Raw genomic sequence first — 16,853 nt, 5'->3', positions numbered from 1 at the left:
GTCCGACATGAGAAGGTGAGATTGTATGGGGGCCGGGGCAGGAATGAAGAGCTTTTACAAATAAAGCAGGCGCCCAGAGGGTTACGGCCTGGCTGAGAGAAAAACTCACCACTGCCTTGCGCTTTCTCTCCTTTACCTCTTCTTTCCCCTACCTCCCATGTCTTATTTACGAGTGGAAAAATACGAAGATGCTGGCTGAATTATTTAGCGTGTGTACTCGGCTTTCCTTTCCCAGGAAATGAATGTGGTGCACCGCATACACTGCCAAAACTACTAACCTGGGCAGGGTCCATAAAGGTCCATGAAAATACAACCACCACAATGCAACACACACAATTCAATCTCAGAAACAAAATAGTGGATACTGCTGCTGCATTTGGACAAAATGGGCCCAATCTGTCAATATATTTTTTTAATTGTCCACTTTAAAAAGAGCATCAATCCAAACCCCTGAAAACATTCTCAGCTGTACGTTGTGTCGTCTGCATCAGGATAAATGGCCCAAACATTAAATGTCCCAGAACTGCACGTTACGTTACATAACATAAGACATAATATCAACAACAAAAAAATGGGACCTCACAAAATGAGAGCCATTATTAAAATATGCCTGGTTACTTAAATCCCCAAAGATAAACAATTTGTCGGAAGAGGCAAAACAATACCATGTAGAGCTGTGAAGATGTCATTCACCATGCCGGTGTTAAAACAAGGTCAGGTACGTGACAAGCCTAACAATAAACAGGGTTTAATGTTAGTGATGACCTGGTGGCAGATAGAGGGTTATAGTTGCCTGAGTAAACTGCTCCAAGCACTTGTACTCTGCCTCTGCTGTAGTCTGTATTCAGCAGTATAGTGGATAGCTGACAGAGGGGAAAAAACCCAGCCTATGGCCAAAAGCAGAGGAATGACGGCTCCTGCTCCACCACATTGGGCATTGTCCGTCATCATAATAGTACTCAGGGCAGTGGTGGATGAGGAGGAGGACAGTCTGCTGCACTGTTGGGCCATTAATTAGACTGAGGATGGAGGTACTAATCCGTTAACTACAGGTCGTTATTGCACTGCATTTCCTCATTAAAAGGGCAATTCTGCCACTTTTCAACCTAAAATGAATTATCACCAGCACCCTACCAGTGTGTACATGAAGTGGAGCAGGTCGAGAGTTAAGTTCCTTGGTGTCTGCATCACCAACGAACTATCATGGTCCAAACCCACCAAGACAGTCGTGAAGAGGGCACGACAACACCTCAGGAGGTGAAAAGATTTGGCATGGGTCCCCAGATCCTCAAAAAGATAGAGCTGCACCATCGGTTGCATCACCACCTGGTATGGCCACTGCTTGGCATCTGACCGTAAGGCACTACAGAGGGTATTGCGTACGGCCAAGCTTCCTGCCATCCAGGACCTATATACTAGGGGCTGTCAGAGGAAGGCCCAAAAAATTGGCACGGGCTCCAGTCACCCAAGTCATAGACTGTTCGCTCTGCTACCGCACGGCAAGAGATACCAGAGTGCCAAGTCTGGGACCAAAAGGCTCCTTAACAGCTTCTAAGACTGCTGAACAATTAATCAAATGGCCACCCAGACTATTTACATGGACCCCCCCCACATTTTTTTCACTTTAGTTTATTTAGTTAATATTTTCTAAACACTATTTATTGAACTGCATGGTTGGTTACGGGCTTGCAAGTAAGCATTCCATGATAATGTCTACACTGGTTGTATTTGGTGCATGTGACAAATAAAACTTGATTCAATTTGATTACATATGTGAAAACAGCAAGTTCTAATGGTCTGTGGTTACAAAGACAGCAAAAATAAATACATTTAAAAAAAGTTTCTCTGTGATGTCACAGGGTAGGATTAAAAGTAAGAAAAACCTGCAATGACTATCTAGCCAGAGGGAAGGTCTTTTTTTATTATTATTGCTCCCCACGTCACCTCTAATCTCAGTCTTTGAAAATCATCGTTCTTAAAATCATTTTAACTTCTGATGATCGGGTAGAACTTTTTCCTTCATTTATTTCTATGAAACGTGCCGATTTCTCATATGTAGACTGTAGACACTGGTATTGTGCTGGAGATAATGAAAATGATGTTGAAAAGTGGTGGAATTGACACCAAGGTGGTGACACGCATCTCTGCGTGCCTGGCAGACATTTCAGCTTGGATGTCAGCCCACCACCTCAAGCTCAACCTAGACAAAACCAAGCTGCTCTTCCTCCCGGGAAAGGCCTGCCCGCTCCAAGACCTCTCTGTCACGGTTGACAATCCACAGTGCCCCCTACCTAAAGTGCAAAGTACCTTGGCGTGACCCTGGACAACAGCCTGTCGTTCTCTACAAACATCAAATCAGTGACTCGATCCTGCAGGTTCACACTCTACAACACCCATCCGTATCCATTGTGCGTCTATTACCAGATTGCCAGCAAAATTAGTAATAGCTAAATATGCTAACGAGCACAAACAAAACTAAATTAATTGCAAAGACAAGCAATCCAGCTCAAAGTTATCAGGGCATAAAATTAACACCTGCCACCCGCCAAATGCGGGTAAATTTCGGCATTGGCGTGTAAGAATGTCTAATTCACCTGCCACTATAGAGGGTGGTCACAATCAGGGCTCTACAGTGCGAGCATTTCATAAATAGTCAACTCAAGTAAGGGCAGAAACGCAAGTTGAGATTCATAGCAAAATAAATGCTGCAGTAGATGTTTTCAAAGTATTTCTGCAAGAAATCTGAATCCTGATGTTATAGCTATCCCACTGAGCGGGGTGCTGAAAGACTCATTTTTTAGAAGCAATGCACACAGGCATAAGTTTACTCGAAAGTCTACTAAAGTGAGACTTTGTCCTTGTGTTTCTTGGCTATTTGCATAGTTTTTTTTTCACAAGCTAGGTTTCTTTTCAATGTTTGAGTTTGCTTCCACTGCTAGCAAAAAGAGACATTGTAGTAAGATTATAAAAGGCACATGCAAACAGGTGGCCCTGTTACCAAGAAAACCTTATACAATTAAATACAATTAATAATTTAAACCTTTATTTTAACTAGGCAAGTCAGTTACGAATTCATATTACAATGACGGCCTACCCCGGACGACGCTGGGCCAATTGTCAGCTGCCCTATGGGACTCCCAATCACGGCCGGATAAGATACAGCCTGGATTCGACGCCTCTTGCACTGAGATGCAGTGCCTTAGACCACAGCGCCACTCTGGAGCACCAATGAGGATTTATTATTTTATTTATATTTTGGTTCAAAGACATATCAAGGGTTCACTACAGACCCGGGTTCGATCCCGCACCAATGTGTCAGAACACTGTACAACTGGCGACCGTAGTCAGTGTACATGCGCCCGGCCCCCACAAGGAGGCGCTTGAGCGCGTTGGGCCAAGGACATCTCGGCCGGCCAACCCCTCCCTTAACCCGGACGATGCTGGGCAAATTGTACACCGTGACCGGGAGACCCATGAGGTGGTGTACAATTGTGGGGGCCGGGCGCATGTACACTGACTTCGGTCGCCAGTTGTACAGTGTTACCTCTGACACATTGGTGCGGCTGGCTTCCGGGGTAAGCGAGCAGTGTGTCAAGAAGCAGTGGCTGGTATACAAAAAAGTTTGTTTTAGGCCCTGAAAGTCATTTTTGATGAGTTTGGAAATCTACAAGCAGAAATGAACAAAGCTGTCAAAGCAAAGGGTGGCTACTTTGAAGAAAATATCAAATATATTTAGATTTGTTTAACACTTTTTTGGTTACTACATGATTCCATGTGTTATTTCAGTTTTGATGTCTTCACCATTATTCTACAATGTAGAAAATAGTAAAAATAAAGAAAAACCCTGCAATGAGTAGGTGTGTCCAAACTTTTGACTGGTACTGCACCGCAGTCAGTCAGACTGGCCTGCCCTCATGCATGCATCCTCGAGTGAGATACAGGTAACTGCCAAAATAAATGCGTAAATGTGGAATAAAGTATATTGAAAGCAGGTGCTTCCACACAGGTGTGGTTCCAGAGTTAATTAAGCAATTAACATCTCATCATGTATAAAAATGTCCAGTTGCCCATTATTTTAGCTACCATGACTGGAAGAAGAGATCTCAGTGACTTTGAAAGAGGGGTCTCAAAGTAGCATAAGGGTTTTAAAGGACGTACGTTTGTGTGTGTGTGTGTGTCTCAGTCACCAGATCAACCCAATTGAACACTTATGGGAGATTCTGGAACAGAGTCCGAAACAGCATTTTCCACCACGATTAACAAAACACCAAATGATGGAATTTCTTGTGGAAGAATGGTGTCGCATCCCTCCGATACAGTTCCAGACACTTGTAGAATCTATACCAAGACGCAGTTCTGAAGCTGTTCTGGCAGTCCATGGTGGCCAACTTTATCTGGGTGTTTCCTTTATTTTGGCAGTTATCTGTATGCAAAGGCTGCTGGAGAGATCTATTCAAATAATGGGACATTTGTACTGTGAAAGTGACTCACTCTTCCGTCTTACCCTCTCAGCCCTGGCTTGATAGTATTGTCCATCCCGATTACCAACATACCTCCGCCTCAAAAATTATTCCCATTTTAATCCTACTGACAGACCATGCATGAGAAGACATGGTGGCCCTGGAATAACCTGTGGGTCTTGTACTCCATCTATCTTTTCAGTAATGCAATAACTTTGTGAAACATAAAACACAGATTGAAAACCAATGATCTGTGTGATTGGGAATCTGAGTACCAGTCTGCCAACTACAATACTGAACACTAGAGGGGTTCAATTAAAAGGATTGTTGTCCTATACAACGTATAATATCTTACCATAATAATGAAATAGAAAGCAATTTCTTTATAGTCTAGAGAGTCATCTTAAGCAGACATTAAACAGCTATGATTCTGTTGATGAATTGCAGCGAAGCAAAGACAAATCGCACAGAATCCTAGCCACACAGGTAGGCAGGAAGGCAGCAGTACGTGGAAGGAAGGAGGCAGAACAGGACGGGACACTAGAAGATGAATTGGAGCTGAATGCCGTCATTGATCCTTAGCCCAGCCTCTCTTGGTGTGAAGAAAACAGAGTGGAACCCCACTCAGAGGGGGAAATTAGAAAGGTCATTAATATTAGCTGGTCATTGGGCCCATAAATTATGGTTTACTTGAAGCAATATGAGGAAATCGATCACCCGGCCATGGTATACATTACAGGGTATACAAAGGGAATGGCAATAAAGCAAGTGTTACGCTCCTCAGACTACCAATAACCTAGGCTCTAACAGCAACTAAACACCACAGCACTCAAGTGGAGCCAACGGTATCACTCAAGGTCTATAGCAGGGAAGAAGTTCAACCGTGCCTGACATCCCTCCTGCATAAACTTCCACCCTAACTGCATTGTTAATTTACAGACGAAGTACAAGATACCAGACCAGGTCAACTGGTGATCCCTTTGATCTCTCCTGAGTTAAGTAATGTGCAAAAAAAAAACTGAAAGCAGATTTACCTGTGGAATAATCACCAAGGCTCTCTAAAATAGGATGAATTTGTTCCTCTAGGGCAATTCAAAAGGCTGACTGAGGGCCCTTCTCCTGAAAAATGTGTTTGTTTTCTATGGCTGTGTTTTGCTTTCCGTATATTGAAGGGCATAGTGTAGGCCTATATTGATGTGTATACAGGGCTCATCTGTAAAATAGCCATTGGTCTCAGCATGACTCCCTGTCAAAAAGGTTCAATAAAATATCAAGATTGCATCTGTATAAATCGAGATTCTTTTCAAAAGGGCACGAGTCAATGGCGCAGAAGGTCTTTATTAGCATTCAGTAAATAAAAGCTACTGTACAAAGAACCTTTTAACTCAAGAAATATGCCAGCTTGGAGACATCAATTTCCCTTTCCCAAAGCAATTAAGACTGAAGGTCAGGATGTCTCACTGTGGTCGCCAACACCTCCCTACTGGGACTGTTTGTCTCTCCCTTGGTGCTGATCAATTGGATTAGGTCTCTGTTCTGCTTTACAGGCGAGAGTCATCATTAGTGTCAATCAGGTGGTGGGGGCTGGTGGCTTGGGAGCTTCCCCTTAGTGGTGTAGAAGCACAGAGATTCTAAAAAGCAGAGGCGCAACATCGCCAGACTTCCGGGAACGCTTGCGAAACAGACCAAGCAGACCAGGCTGGGGTTTGGGGAGTCAGTGAGAGAATTTTTCCTTAGTTGCTAATTTTCTTGAAATCTAAAAGGCATAACCTAGATTCGAGCCAATGTCTGAAGTAGTTATAATCTGGGATTTCCTTTGGAGAAGCAGTTTCTGCCTATCTTCATACTGTACTGTGGTAGAAGTGTGTTAGAGCTCTGGGCCTCAATGGCGTAGTAGTGTGTAGTGGAGCTGCAATGGCCCACCAGTCCTGGCCTCCTTATCAATCAGTCCTTCAATCACTCAGTTCTTAGAGGCATGGGATCACTGGGCTATTGGACTGGTGGTCAGCTTGATGAAAGAGCGACAAGGCCTCTTAAGGCCGGTGATCACTGATATGCACACACACACACACACACACACACACACACACACACACACACACACACACACACACACACACACACACACACACGCACACAGACACAGAGGGATATGTGCGCTCACAGTATATGATTACGCTGTGACGTAGTCTTCTGCTCAGAAGCCCCATAAAACCATCATAGCTGCCAATACTGGCTTTTAACTCTATCCTAGCTACATCCTAGCACTAGGAAGGCTTGTTCCTGGGGTTAAGATATAAGACGACACGAAGATGATCAGGTAGCCTAACATTCACATATTATGAAACAAAATAACTACAACCTTATAGCCTAGCATTCGTATATTGACCTGCCAGAGGACATAGCCTACATTCTTCTATAGCCTACATTTATCTGAGCATACCTCTGCGATACTCAAAGGTAATGGCCACCTACATAGTAACCTCCTGTGAAGAGGTTTCAGGCTCCATCAGTGTATAGACTATCCACAGGCATAAACAACACTGTGCCCCCTGTGAGACGCAGCGGGATTGGCTGGCAGAAAGGGACTGCTATTAAAGCCATTACACAATTAGACTGAGCACCTGGAGGGCCTCCACGTCGGTAATTCTATAGCCGTCTACAGATAATGGAGGGCAATACAGATCCGTTTCAAACGCATCTTCCTGGCATCCTTTGTAAGAGGTAAATGAACAAAAGAATGGCTAGGAGTACAGAATCGAACAATACTCTACAAAGATATACAGGTAGTTTTGGATTAAAAAGCTGTTAACTTCCCCACTAGGTTGTCTGTCATGAAAGTAAAAGTGAGGAAGAGAGGCTACTGGGATTATCAGAATGTTACAGAGGTAGGTCAGGAAGGGAAGGCGATTTCGCTAAGTGTCATGTCGTCCATGGTGTGCAAAAATAATTCAACTGGATATTGGGGGGGATAGAGAGAGAGAGACAGAGAGAGAAAGAAACCGAGAGAGAGAGAGAGACCGAGAAAGAGAGAGAGACCGAGAAAGAGAGAGACCGAGAAAGAGAGAGACCGAGAAAGAGAGAGACCGAGAAAGAGAGAGACCGAGAAAGAGAGAGACCGAGAAAGAGAGAGACCGAGAAAGAGAGAGACCGAGAAAGAGAGAGACCGAGAAAGAGAGAGACCGAGAAAGAGAGAGACCGAGGAGGGTGAAAGAGAGGACTGCCTCATCCTTCCTTCCTAGACAGCCAAGGCGACTCGAGACCTTTAACAAACCCAGTTTCTAATCCCTGGCTGCTGAGCCAGCTGGCCCTCTCCTCTCCGCATGCAGGGGGGACGGGACGAAAGCCTGACAGGGTTATTAACCGATTGCCCTTCAAGATACCAAGTGAATACTGATAAGCGGGTCAGCCCTACAGAGCTGCAGCCCAGGCACTAATTTGCATATAATTTCCAAATGCTTACTAGCTCCACCCAATGTTGACCTGCCCAGTAGACTGAGGAAATCTCAGGCAGCACACACCACACCACACACAGGAAGAGAGTGACATGCGAATCAGCAATAAGAGGATGCTGTGTATGGTGCTGTGAACTGTGCTGTAATTAGCCCACAGTTGCAATGGTAAAGATTACCATAAACTATTCACCCAGTAAGGGTCTTTGTCAAACAGTCAGGCTTTTGTTCCTATGGCAATGTTTTGTTTCTATCCTGTACCTGTAGAGGTTTGTTGGATGGGATGTGTGTAGGCTACTACTAACTACAGTAATGACTGGGGATATAAACAGAGATTGCTCTACTGTCTCTGATATATACACACACACACAAAGACAGCAGAGAATTTTTATTTTATTTAATTTGTACGATGATTCATAGTGGAACCTTGGTACTAGGATGAAAGGGGAACAGGCAGGTGATTGTGTAAGAAGGGAACTCAAGCACAAAACTAGTTCCAAAGAATGTACAGAACATTTTCCCATTAAAAATAAAAATGACTAACCTTGCCCAAAACAAACTACACAAAGCATCCCTGCTGGTTATTTGGTTGTGCAATGTTTTCATAGTAGGCCTAAACCAGCACATCCCTCCCCCTAACAAACAGACACACACAGGCTATGGCTCTCCTTAGGAGAAACATTGTGCGTTTCTAAGCCCAAGGCTGGGACCTGAGCCGAGGACTCTCAAAGGCAGCTTTGCAACCATAAACATGGCAAATTTTGATTGACTGCTAAAGAATCTGCCACCACTGCAATTTCCTCTAAATCACCTTATGCCTTCTGAATAATTTGATCCCATCAAGTAGTGTACTTTGTCAGCAGAGAAGCTGTACCACAGGAAGCTGATAGTCGACATGAGGAGAACCAAAACCAAATGCCGCCAGACTAGGCAAATAACATGCTGAAGTGACAAACCAGCCAAGCAAGTGGTGAGTTGTATGTCTTTTGGATTCATAACTAAACACCCATTAACACTTTCTATTTTTAGTGGTTTCCGAGTATGGTGGCTGTACAAAAACAGACACTGGCCCTCTGAATGGGAATAATTCTTACCCATTTACTAGTCATCATTTGTAACACTATCATTCATAGTATGGAAGTGTCTATAATTGGTTGGTTAATTCATTGTTCAAAAACAGGACTGTCTGGAGGCTTAGACCCACGTAATTAGGCTACACAGTATACGAACACTAACAAAGTGCCATCCAAAATTATCATCCAATCAATTGGACTACTGTGGTTTGTCTACAGCAGAGATGGGCAACCGGCGAACCACGGTGCCCCTTTTGTAGGCCCGTGGATCAATTCCACCACCCCTCAAAAAACAAAAAAACATGGATATATAATTTTTTAGGAAATCTGTCAGGGTCTCAACTTACTGTCAAGAGTTAGAATAGTAGAATACACAATGTGCAATATTCTACATTTGGTTGTGCATGAGCAGTTGTCTTGTCAGCGAACATTTTTTTTATTGTTAAATTGGTCTAGCGGCCAGCTATCTAAACATGTAATCAAGCCAAAACTGGCTGAGATAATGGATGGGCTGAACATGCCGAGAGATAAGTTCGGATTGGTCTGCCACGTTGCATGCTTCTGTCTATAACATGAGCTGCTCAGTATGTGCAGATAATCCTTGCTACCGCAGCTTTTTTTCAAAGATATAATGCTAGCCATGGAGAAGTATTACTACTGCACTCAACAACATTGCTGCCCTGAATTTAGCAGGCGCTATCGACAAAGATCAGTGGGAAAACGTTGTGATGGACTACTTTCTGCACACGGTCAGTGACTTGACACAACGCGTGCCAAACATGCTGTACAAACTAAACGGCGTAAATGGGTTCAGTCTGCTGTGAGGTGTTCATCCATGTAAGAGTCTAGCTACATTTTCAGATATTATATTTTTCAAAATTTGTCAGAAAGTTGTTTTCGATGCAAGTTCAAGTGTACTGTTAGCTAACGTTACAGGTATGATCTGTGTAGTAGCTAATATTATTTATACCTCAAAGTAATTTGCATTGCTAGTTATAGCCTAACCCTAGACGGTTAGCTTTAGCTACCTGCAGATTCATTCTACAGCATTTCATGCATGGTGGCTAGCTATGACAATCAGTTTGTATTGCTAGTAGTATGGTTTGGGATTATGAGTCATTGTTTAGCTAGCTAGCTACAGGTCTAAACAAAAGACTCCACTTTGCCAGACAATTACATGACCCAGGTGTGTCTGGGGGATTATAATTGTATTCATGAACATGTGTACATATCTAGACAATAGTGGCCCATCCACTTAGCTAGATGTGGCTGGGGGGGGGGGTTATATCATTTATTTCACGTAACCCATCAATTTAGACAAGTGTGTCTGGTATAGGTGTGCCAACATGACCGTAATCGTATCTGTAAATTGAAATTTGATAGATCATACTGGTGATCATAAAAAACACAAGTGTTTTAGTAAGCCTAATTAGATGTTGGCTAAATACTATACCTCCCTGCAAAAAAAAATGCAGATTAGGAGCAGTGCAGGGAGGGTGAGTGTCTGTGTGTCTTCAATTTGCAGCAGGCAGCCAAGTTTGCTGTCACTCAGTCAGAATGTGCACTAGCGTTTCCATACCCTTGCCCCACTTGTTAGATATTATGCTGCCATGTGATTTATCATAGTAGCAGGCAGGAGCAATCTAAATTATCAGACAGAAAACATGCGAGGAAAAGTGATCAGGTGAATTTTTTTAAGTGAGTGGACGGAGAAATACGGTTTCACTCTATCCAATCAGAGCAGCAGGATCAACGTACAGCCCACCCTTCTCTTTACAAACAGGCAAACTAGACAGTTTAGTTATTTAAACCATGCAAATGACTGACGCAAAGACAGTATGGTTTAGAGACTCTGTGACTGACACATGAGAGACATGCTTCCTGGCACCCAAAAACTTTTTTTTCCCAATCACAGATAATTACAAAAAAATACTCTGATCATAATCATATCCAGAAATTGGTCCATACCCGTTACGATAATAATTTTGTCCGACTACTCAGCACACCCCTAGTGGCTGGGTAAGCATCATCTAATAATTATGAAATATGTGTATCTGTACACTTTTTATTTTTGATATTGCTACTATGCAAATATGCATGTAACCATTTCACTGTACTGTTTACACCTTCAGTGTGTTTACCAGAGACGGTAATGTGAAGAACAACATGACCTGCACCAAAATCAGATTAGGATTTAGGCCAAGGACTACATAGTGTTTTTTTATCTGGAGTTTTCCCTTATTGTAAGCTACTACTTTCACCACTTTAAGCCTTAATCTTTGTTTTTTTACTACACTACTCACTCTGTTTAGCACATGGCCTCACTTGTGAATCCTTAACTTCTTATGACTGGGGGGGGGCAGTATTAAGTAGCTTGGATGAATAAGGTGCCCAGAGTAAACTGCCTGCTACTTAGGCCCAGAAGCTAAGATATGCATATTATTAGTAGAAGTTTCTAAAACTGTGAGTATAACAGAACTCATATGGCAGGCAAAAGCCTGAGAAAAAAATCCAACCAGGAAGTGGGAAATCTGAGGTTTGTAGGTTTTCAAGTCTTTGCCTATCCAATATACAGTGTGGAATTTGGTCCGATTGCACTTCCTAGGTCTTCCACTAGATGTCAACAGTCGTTAGAACCTTGTTTCAGGCTTCTACTGTGAAGGGGGTGCGAATAAGAGTTGTTTGAACCAGGTGTCTGGCAGAATGCCATGAGCTAAGTCTTGCATGCAGCCGTGAGAACGAGCTGCGTTCCCTTTCATTTCTAAAGACAAAGGAATTGTCCAGTTGGAACATTACTGAAGATCTATGATAAAAACATCCTAAAGATTGATTATATACATTGTTTGACATGTTTCTACGAACTGTAAAGTAACTTTTTGGACTTTTCATCGGACCTAGTGCTCGCACCTTGTGAATTTGGATTTGTGAACTAAACATGTGAACAAAAAGGAGGTATTTGGACACAAATGATGGACTTTATCAAACAAAACAAACATTTATTGTGGAACAGGGATTCCTGGGAGTGCATTCCAATGAAGATCAAAGGTAAGTGAATATTTACCCTGCAGTTGACTCCACAATATGGCGGGTATCTGTATGGCTTGTTTTGGTCTCTGAGTGCTGTACTCAGATTATTCCATGGTGTGCTTTTGCTGTAAAGCTTTTTTTTTTTTTAAATCTGACACAGTGGTTGCATTAAGGAGAAGTATATATTTAATTCCATGTATAACACTTGTATTTTCATCAACATTTATGATGAGTATTTCTGTAAATTGATGTGGCTCTCTGCAAAATCACCATGTTTTGAAAGCAAAACATTACTGAACATAACGCGCCAATGTGAACTGAGATTTTTGGATATAAATATGAACTTTATCGAACAAAACATACATGTATTGTGTAACATGAAGTCCTATGAGTGCCATCTGATGAAGATCAAAGGTTAGTGATTAATTCTCTATTTCTGCTTTTTGTGACTCCTCTCTTTGGCTGGAAAAATGGCTGTGTTTTTCTGTGTCTAGGCGCTGACCTAACATAATTGCATGGTATGCTTTCGCCGTAAAGCCTTTTTGAAATCGGACACTATGGTGGGATTAACAAGAAGTTTATATTTTAAAATGGTGTATAATACTTGTGTGTTTGAGGAATTATAATTATGAGATTTCTGTTTGAATTTGGCGCCCTACACTTTCACTGGCTGTTGAAAAATCGATCCTGTTAACGGGATTTATCCGCCGTAAGAAGTTTTAAAGAGATGGGTGGGGCTAAGGCTTAAGAGGGTGTGAACAATGCTTAATGGTTGAAGAGATCTCCAGTAGATGTACCAAAACATTCCAGGGCCATTTTCTCAAAGGTGGGATAACAAGTTTGTCAACTTTCAAAGCAGAATTACTTTCCCATTGTTTCTCAACTGCAGGGTATGATATACCATTTGGGAGCTCTGAGTCTCTACTTTTATCCAATGTAAAAAGCACAATTTCAAAGTTTGCTACATAAGACCGAATCGAGGTCAGTCAGTCACATTAAAAACTGCAAACATTTCTTTCCACCCAATGGCAAAATGTGTAGAATTACAGGAAATTAACTAAAGGGGTCCCCAAAACGCTAGGTGTGTATGGATGTAGGTATGCAGACCCATGTGCCACTGCGGCCCCACAATGAGTTCCGATATTTTGTGGCCCCCACCCCCATCAAAATTGCCCATCCCAGGTCTACAGGATGCACTCTCAATCTGGGTGATAATGAAGAGTATGGGATTACGTGTATATAAATACAGGACATATGCGTGTATATAAATACAGGACAGATATCTGGGTACAAAGTTAATTAGTTCGAAGTTCAATAGACACAAACCACTAGCTGAAAATATTATGCCTGTGCTGTACAGTGTCGTATGGGCCTAACTATAGTAAACCGCGTGTCATTTAAGAGGAACTTGCCGATTAGGCAAAACACTACAGCAAACACCGTATGGGAAGCGAAACTAATTACACAAACCCAAAGCAGCCATACTCATTCTAGTAGATAATAAAACATACATACATACATACATACATACATACATACATACATACATACATACATACATACATACATACATACATCTCACCTCTTTAATTTTTTCTCGTCTCTCTTTGGTTTCATACGGATCATACATACATACTCATGCCCTGTTGCTACCATACATGGCATACATACATATTCAATGACTGGTAGGTTATCGTCATCTTTCCCACCTTTACCGAGACCTTCCTTCAAAACTTTGTCCTTCTCGTTCTGTATATCTTGCTTTATCTCGTCTGGTCGTTTCTGAAGAGTGTCTTTGGCTTCAACCAAAGCCTTTTCGTGGTCCTTTCTAATCTTGGCTAATATCTTTTCGTCGGTCCCAACTACGATATTTGAATCACTATCCGTACCTTTTCGAGTGTTGGTTTCTACCGCGGACGAGTGGAAGAAAACTCCGCTGAGCAGCTTCGACGAATCCGGTAGGAAAAAAATAGCACCGAAACAAAGCGTAATAAAAGCGCTAAAAACTAATAGCAAAATGAATTTCTCTGTCAGTCTGAAAGAGGTCGGGCTGGAAGACTTCCTACTCGGGGTAGCTGTAAAAGGCAATAGAGTTGCTACTGGCATTTTCCTTGTCGTTCAAGAAACTAAAACAAATGAATTCAATTCTAAAATCGGCTTACGTCGCACAGTCTTAGCTTCCGTACAATACTATTAGCTATCCATTTCCCATATGTATATCAGATAAATTAATAATTTAGTATTTCGTAAAAGTTACTATTGAGCAGCGCGCTGCTGTTTCAACTGCCCATACTGAGAAAACATCTGCAAAAACTCTTCGCTCAGAGCAGAACGGAAGGAATGGCAGCTATGCGCAATTGACAGCTCTTCTTGTCCAATCGCTTTGGTCTGCGCGTACAGTTAGCGAAATACAATTGTGGGCGTGTTGTTCGGACCCGAACGTGACAGTGACACTCTTGTTTTGATGTCTTGTTCAAACTTAATGGTCACTCATAAATAAAAGACACATGCAGTGATCTAAACGATACCACATAATAAAAAGTGGTCTTATGAAACGGTTCTAGAGTAGAGGTAGTCAAGTCAGTCAATCACATCTCGGATGGATCTCGTAGTCGCACGGATTGTCTACTCAGTGTGTAGCGCGTGGACATTCCACATCGGCTCATGCGTTTGTCATGTGGCTTTGCGCGTGGCTGAATCGGACTTGTTGTATAATGAAATAAAAATAAATACAATCGCATACAAATAGTTTTTGGAATGTTAGGCTACAGAATATAGAACAAAATACATGAGAAGCAGGATCCGTGTATGTCAAATAGATGTATTTTTTTAGTCATTGTAATAATTTTTGCTTGCTGATATTGCCGTTTATTATGTCAACAGAGAGAGAGAGACTGAATGTAAACTAAACAAATAACAGCCTGCCAACACTTGTAATGAAAAAATAAACCACCTATAGATTTTTTTGCATGGCTACAATATCAGACTGCATTTATGCATTTAAATTGCACACTTCAAATCAAATGTATTTGTCACATACACATGGTTAGCAGATGTTAATGTGAGTGTAGCGAAATGCTTGTGCTTCTAGTTCCGACAATGCAGTAATAACCAACGAGTAATCTAACCTAACAAATCCAAAACTACTACCTTATACACACAAGTGTAAAGGGATAAAGACTATGTACATAAAGATATATGAATGAGTGATGGTACAGAACGGCATAGGTAAGATGCAGTAGATAGTATCGAGTACAGTATATACATATACATATGAGATGAGTAATGTAGGGTATGTAAACATTATATTAAGTAGCATTGTTTAAAGTGGCTAGTGATATATTTTTACATACATTTCCATCAATTCCCATTATTAAAGTGGCTGGAGTTGAGTCAGTGTGTTGGCAGCAGCCACTCAATGTTAGTGGTGGCTGTTTAACAGTCTTGAGATAGAAGCTGTTTTTCAGTCTCTCGGTCCCTGCTTTGATACACCTGTACTGACCTCACCTTCTTGATGATAGCGGGGTGAACAGGCAGTGGCTCGGGTGGTTGTTGTCCTTGATAATCTTTATGGCCTTCCTGTGACATCGAATGGTGTAGGTGTCCTGGAGGGCAGGTAGTTTGCCCCCGGTGATGCGTTGTGCAGACCTCACTACCCTCTGGAGAGCCTTACGGTTGTGGGCGGAGGAGCTGCCGTACCAGGCGGTGATACAGGCGGTGATACAGCCCGACAGGATGCTCTCGATTGTGCATCTGTAGAAGTTTGTGAGTGCTTTTGGTGACAAGCCGAATTTCTTCAGCCTCCTGAGGTTGAAGAGGCGCTGCTGCGCCTTCTTCACGACGCTGTCTGTGTGAGTGGACCAATTCAGTTTGTCCGTGATGTGTACGCCGAGGAACTTAAAACTTACTACCCTCTCCACTACTGTCCCATCGACTTCAGTACATGAATCTGTCTCTTGACTATCAGTATGTGTAGCATTATTGGTTTTGAATTGTGGTGGCATCTGTGTCCCTCACCTTTGCAACCATGAAAAACTCTGTTTTTGTCTTTATTGAACTGTTTATCAATGACAAAACATAATACAAGTTATGTATACTGCAAAACGTTGTTTATGCATTGCTTGAAGTAGGTTACTTAAGGCAAGCAAATTGGCTTGTCCCAGTAGTGGCCCAGCAGAGTTGTTGTGACATGTTTTGGGGATTGAGAGATATCCATCCATTATTTTGAATGCTAAAAAGAAATAAAAAAATGCAGTGGTGTAGTGGAAGGTGTACGCAAGTCTACGCCATATACCCACTTATTTTTCAGTGGGCATTGCGTTTATTCCTTAATCCCCACTGATACCAATCAAAATAGTGTAGTGGAGGTATAGGCTGTATCAATTAATAGAGCTGATGGAACAGATCGGAATGTTTAGCTTAATGTTGATAAACTATTATTTCTTCACATTTTAGGCACAATAATGCTAGGTGCCTGCACACTTGAATTAATGGGTAACTACTCTCAAAAATCTAAATTTCACCATGCTCAGATTTTTCCCAGACCTCAAACGTAGTCTCCTGATGTGGTTTAAGCATTGTTATGGAATGAAAACCTGAAATAAATGGGGGAAATCTGTACATTTCTGACTCAGTTGATCTGTTTCAATAGTAGGCCTGACTGTGAAAGACCAATATGGGATTTATCGTTTAGGTCATTGAAAGTGTATGTCACTGTTTCTTATAGAATTTGATGCACAGGGCGCCTTGGGAAAAAAATGGCCAAAATTTGAGTATACCAACTTCTCCAGGCACCACTACACCACTGAACAAAAATTATTCATATATTGTATTGATCAATA

General features: G+C 42.0%; 1 protein-coding gene across 1 annotated transcript in view; it reads right to left on the bottom strand.

Moving 5' to 3' along the window:
- The window catches only part of LOC112217585 (mannosyl-oligosaccharide 1,2-alpha-mannosidase IA), a 157,899-nt gene extending 144,269 nt beyond the window's left edge, over positions 1-13,630 (bottom strand). The window contains exon 1 of the mRNA XM_024377994.2: positions 13,595-13,630. The gene's annotated coding sequence lies outside the window, so the exon portion shown is untranslated. The remainder of the gene's footprint in view (positions 1-13,594) is intronic.
- Between the last annotated feature and the right edge of the window lie 3,223 nt (positions 13,631-16,853).

Source organism: Oncorhynchus tshawytscha, linkage group LG18, assembly GCF_018296145.1.
Source record: "Oncorhynchus tshawytscha isolate Ot180627B linkage group LG18, Otsh_v2.0, whole genome shotgun sequence".
NCBI classification, from domain to species: Eukaryota; Metazoa; Chordata; class Actinopteri; order Salmoniformes; family Salmonidae; genus Oncorhynchus; species Oncorhynchus tshawytscha.
This window is presented reverse-complemented; position numbering and strand designations above follow the sequence as displayed.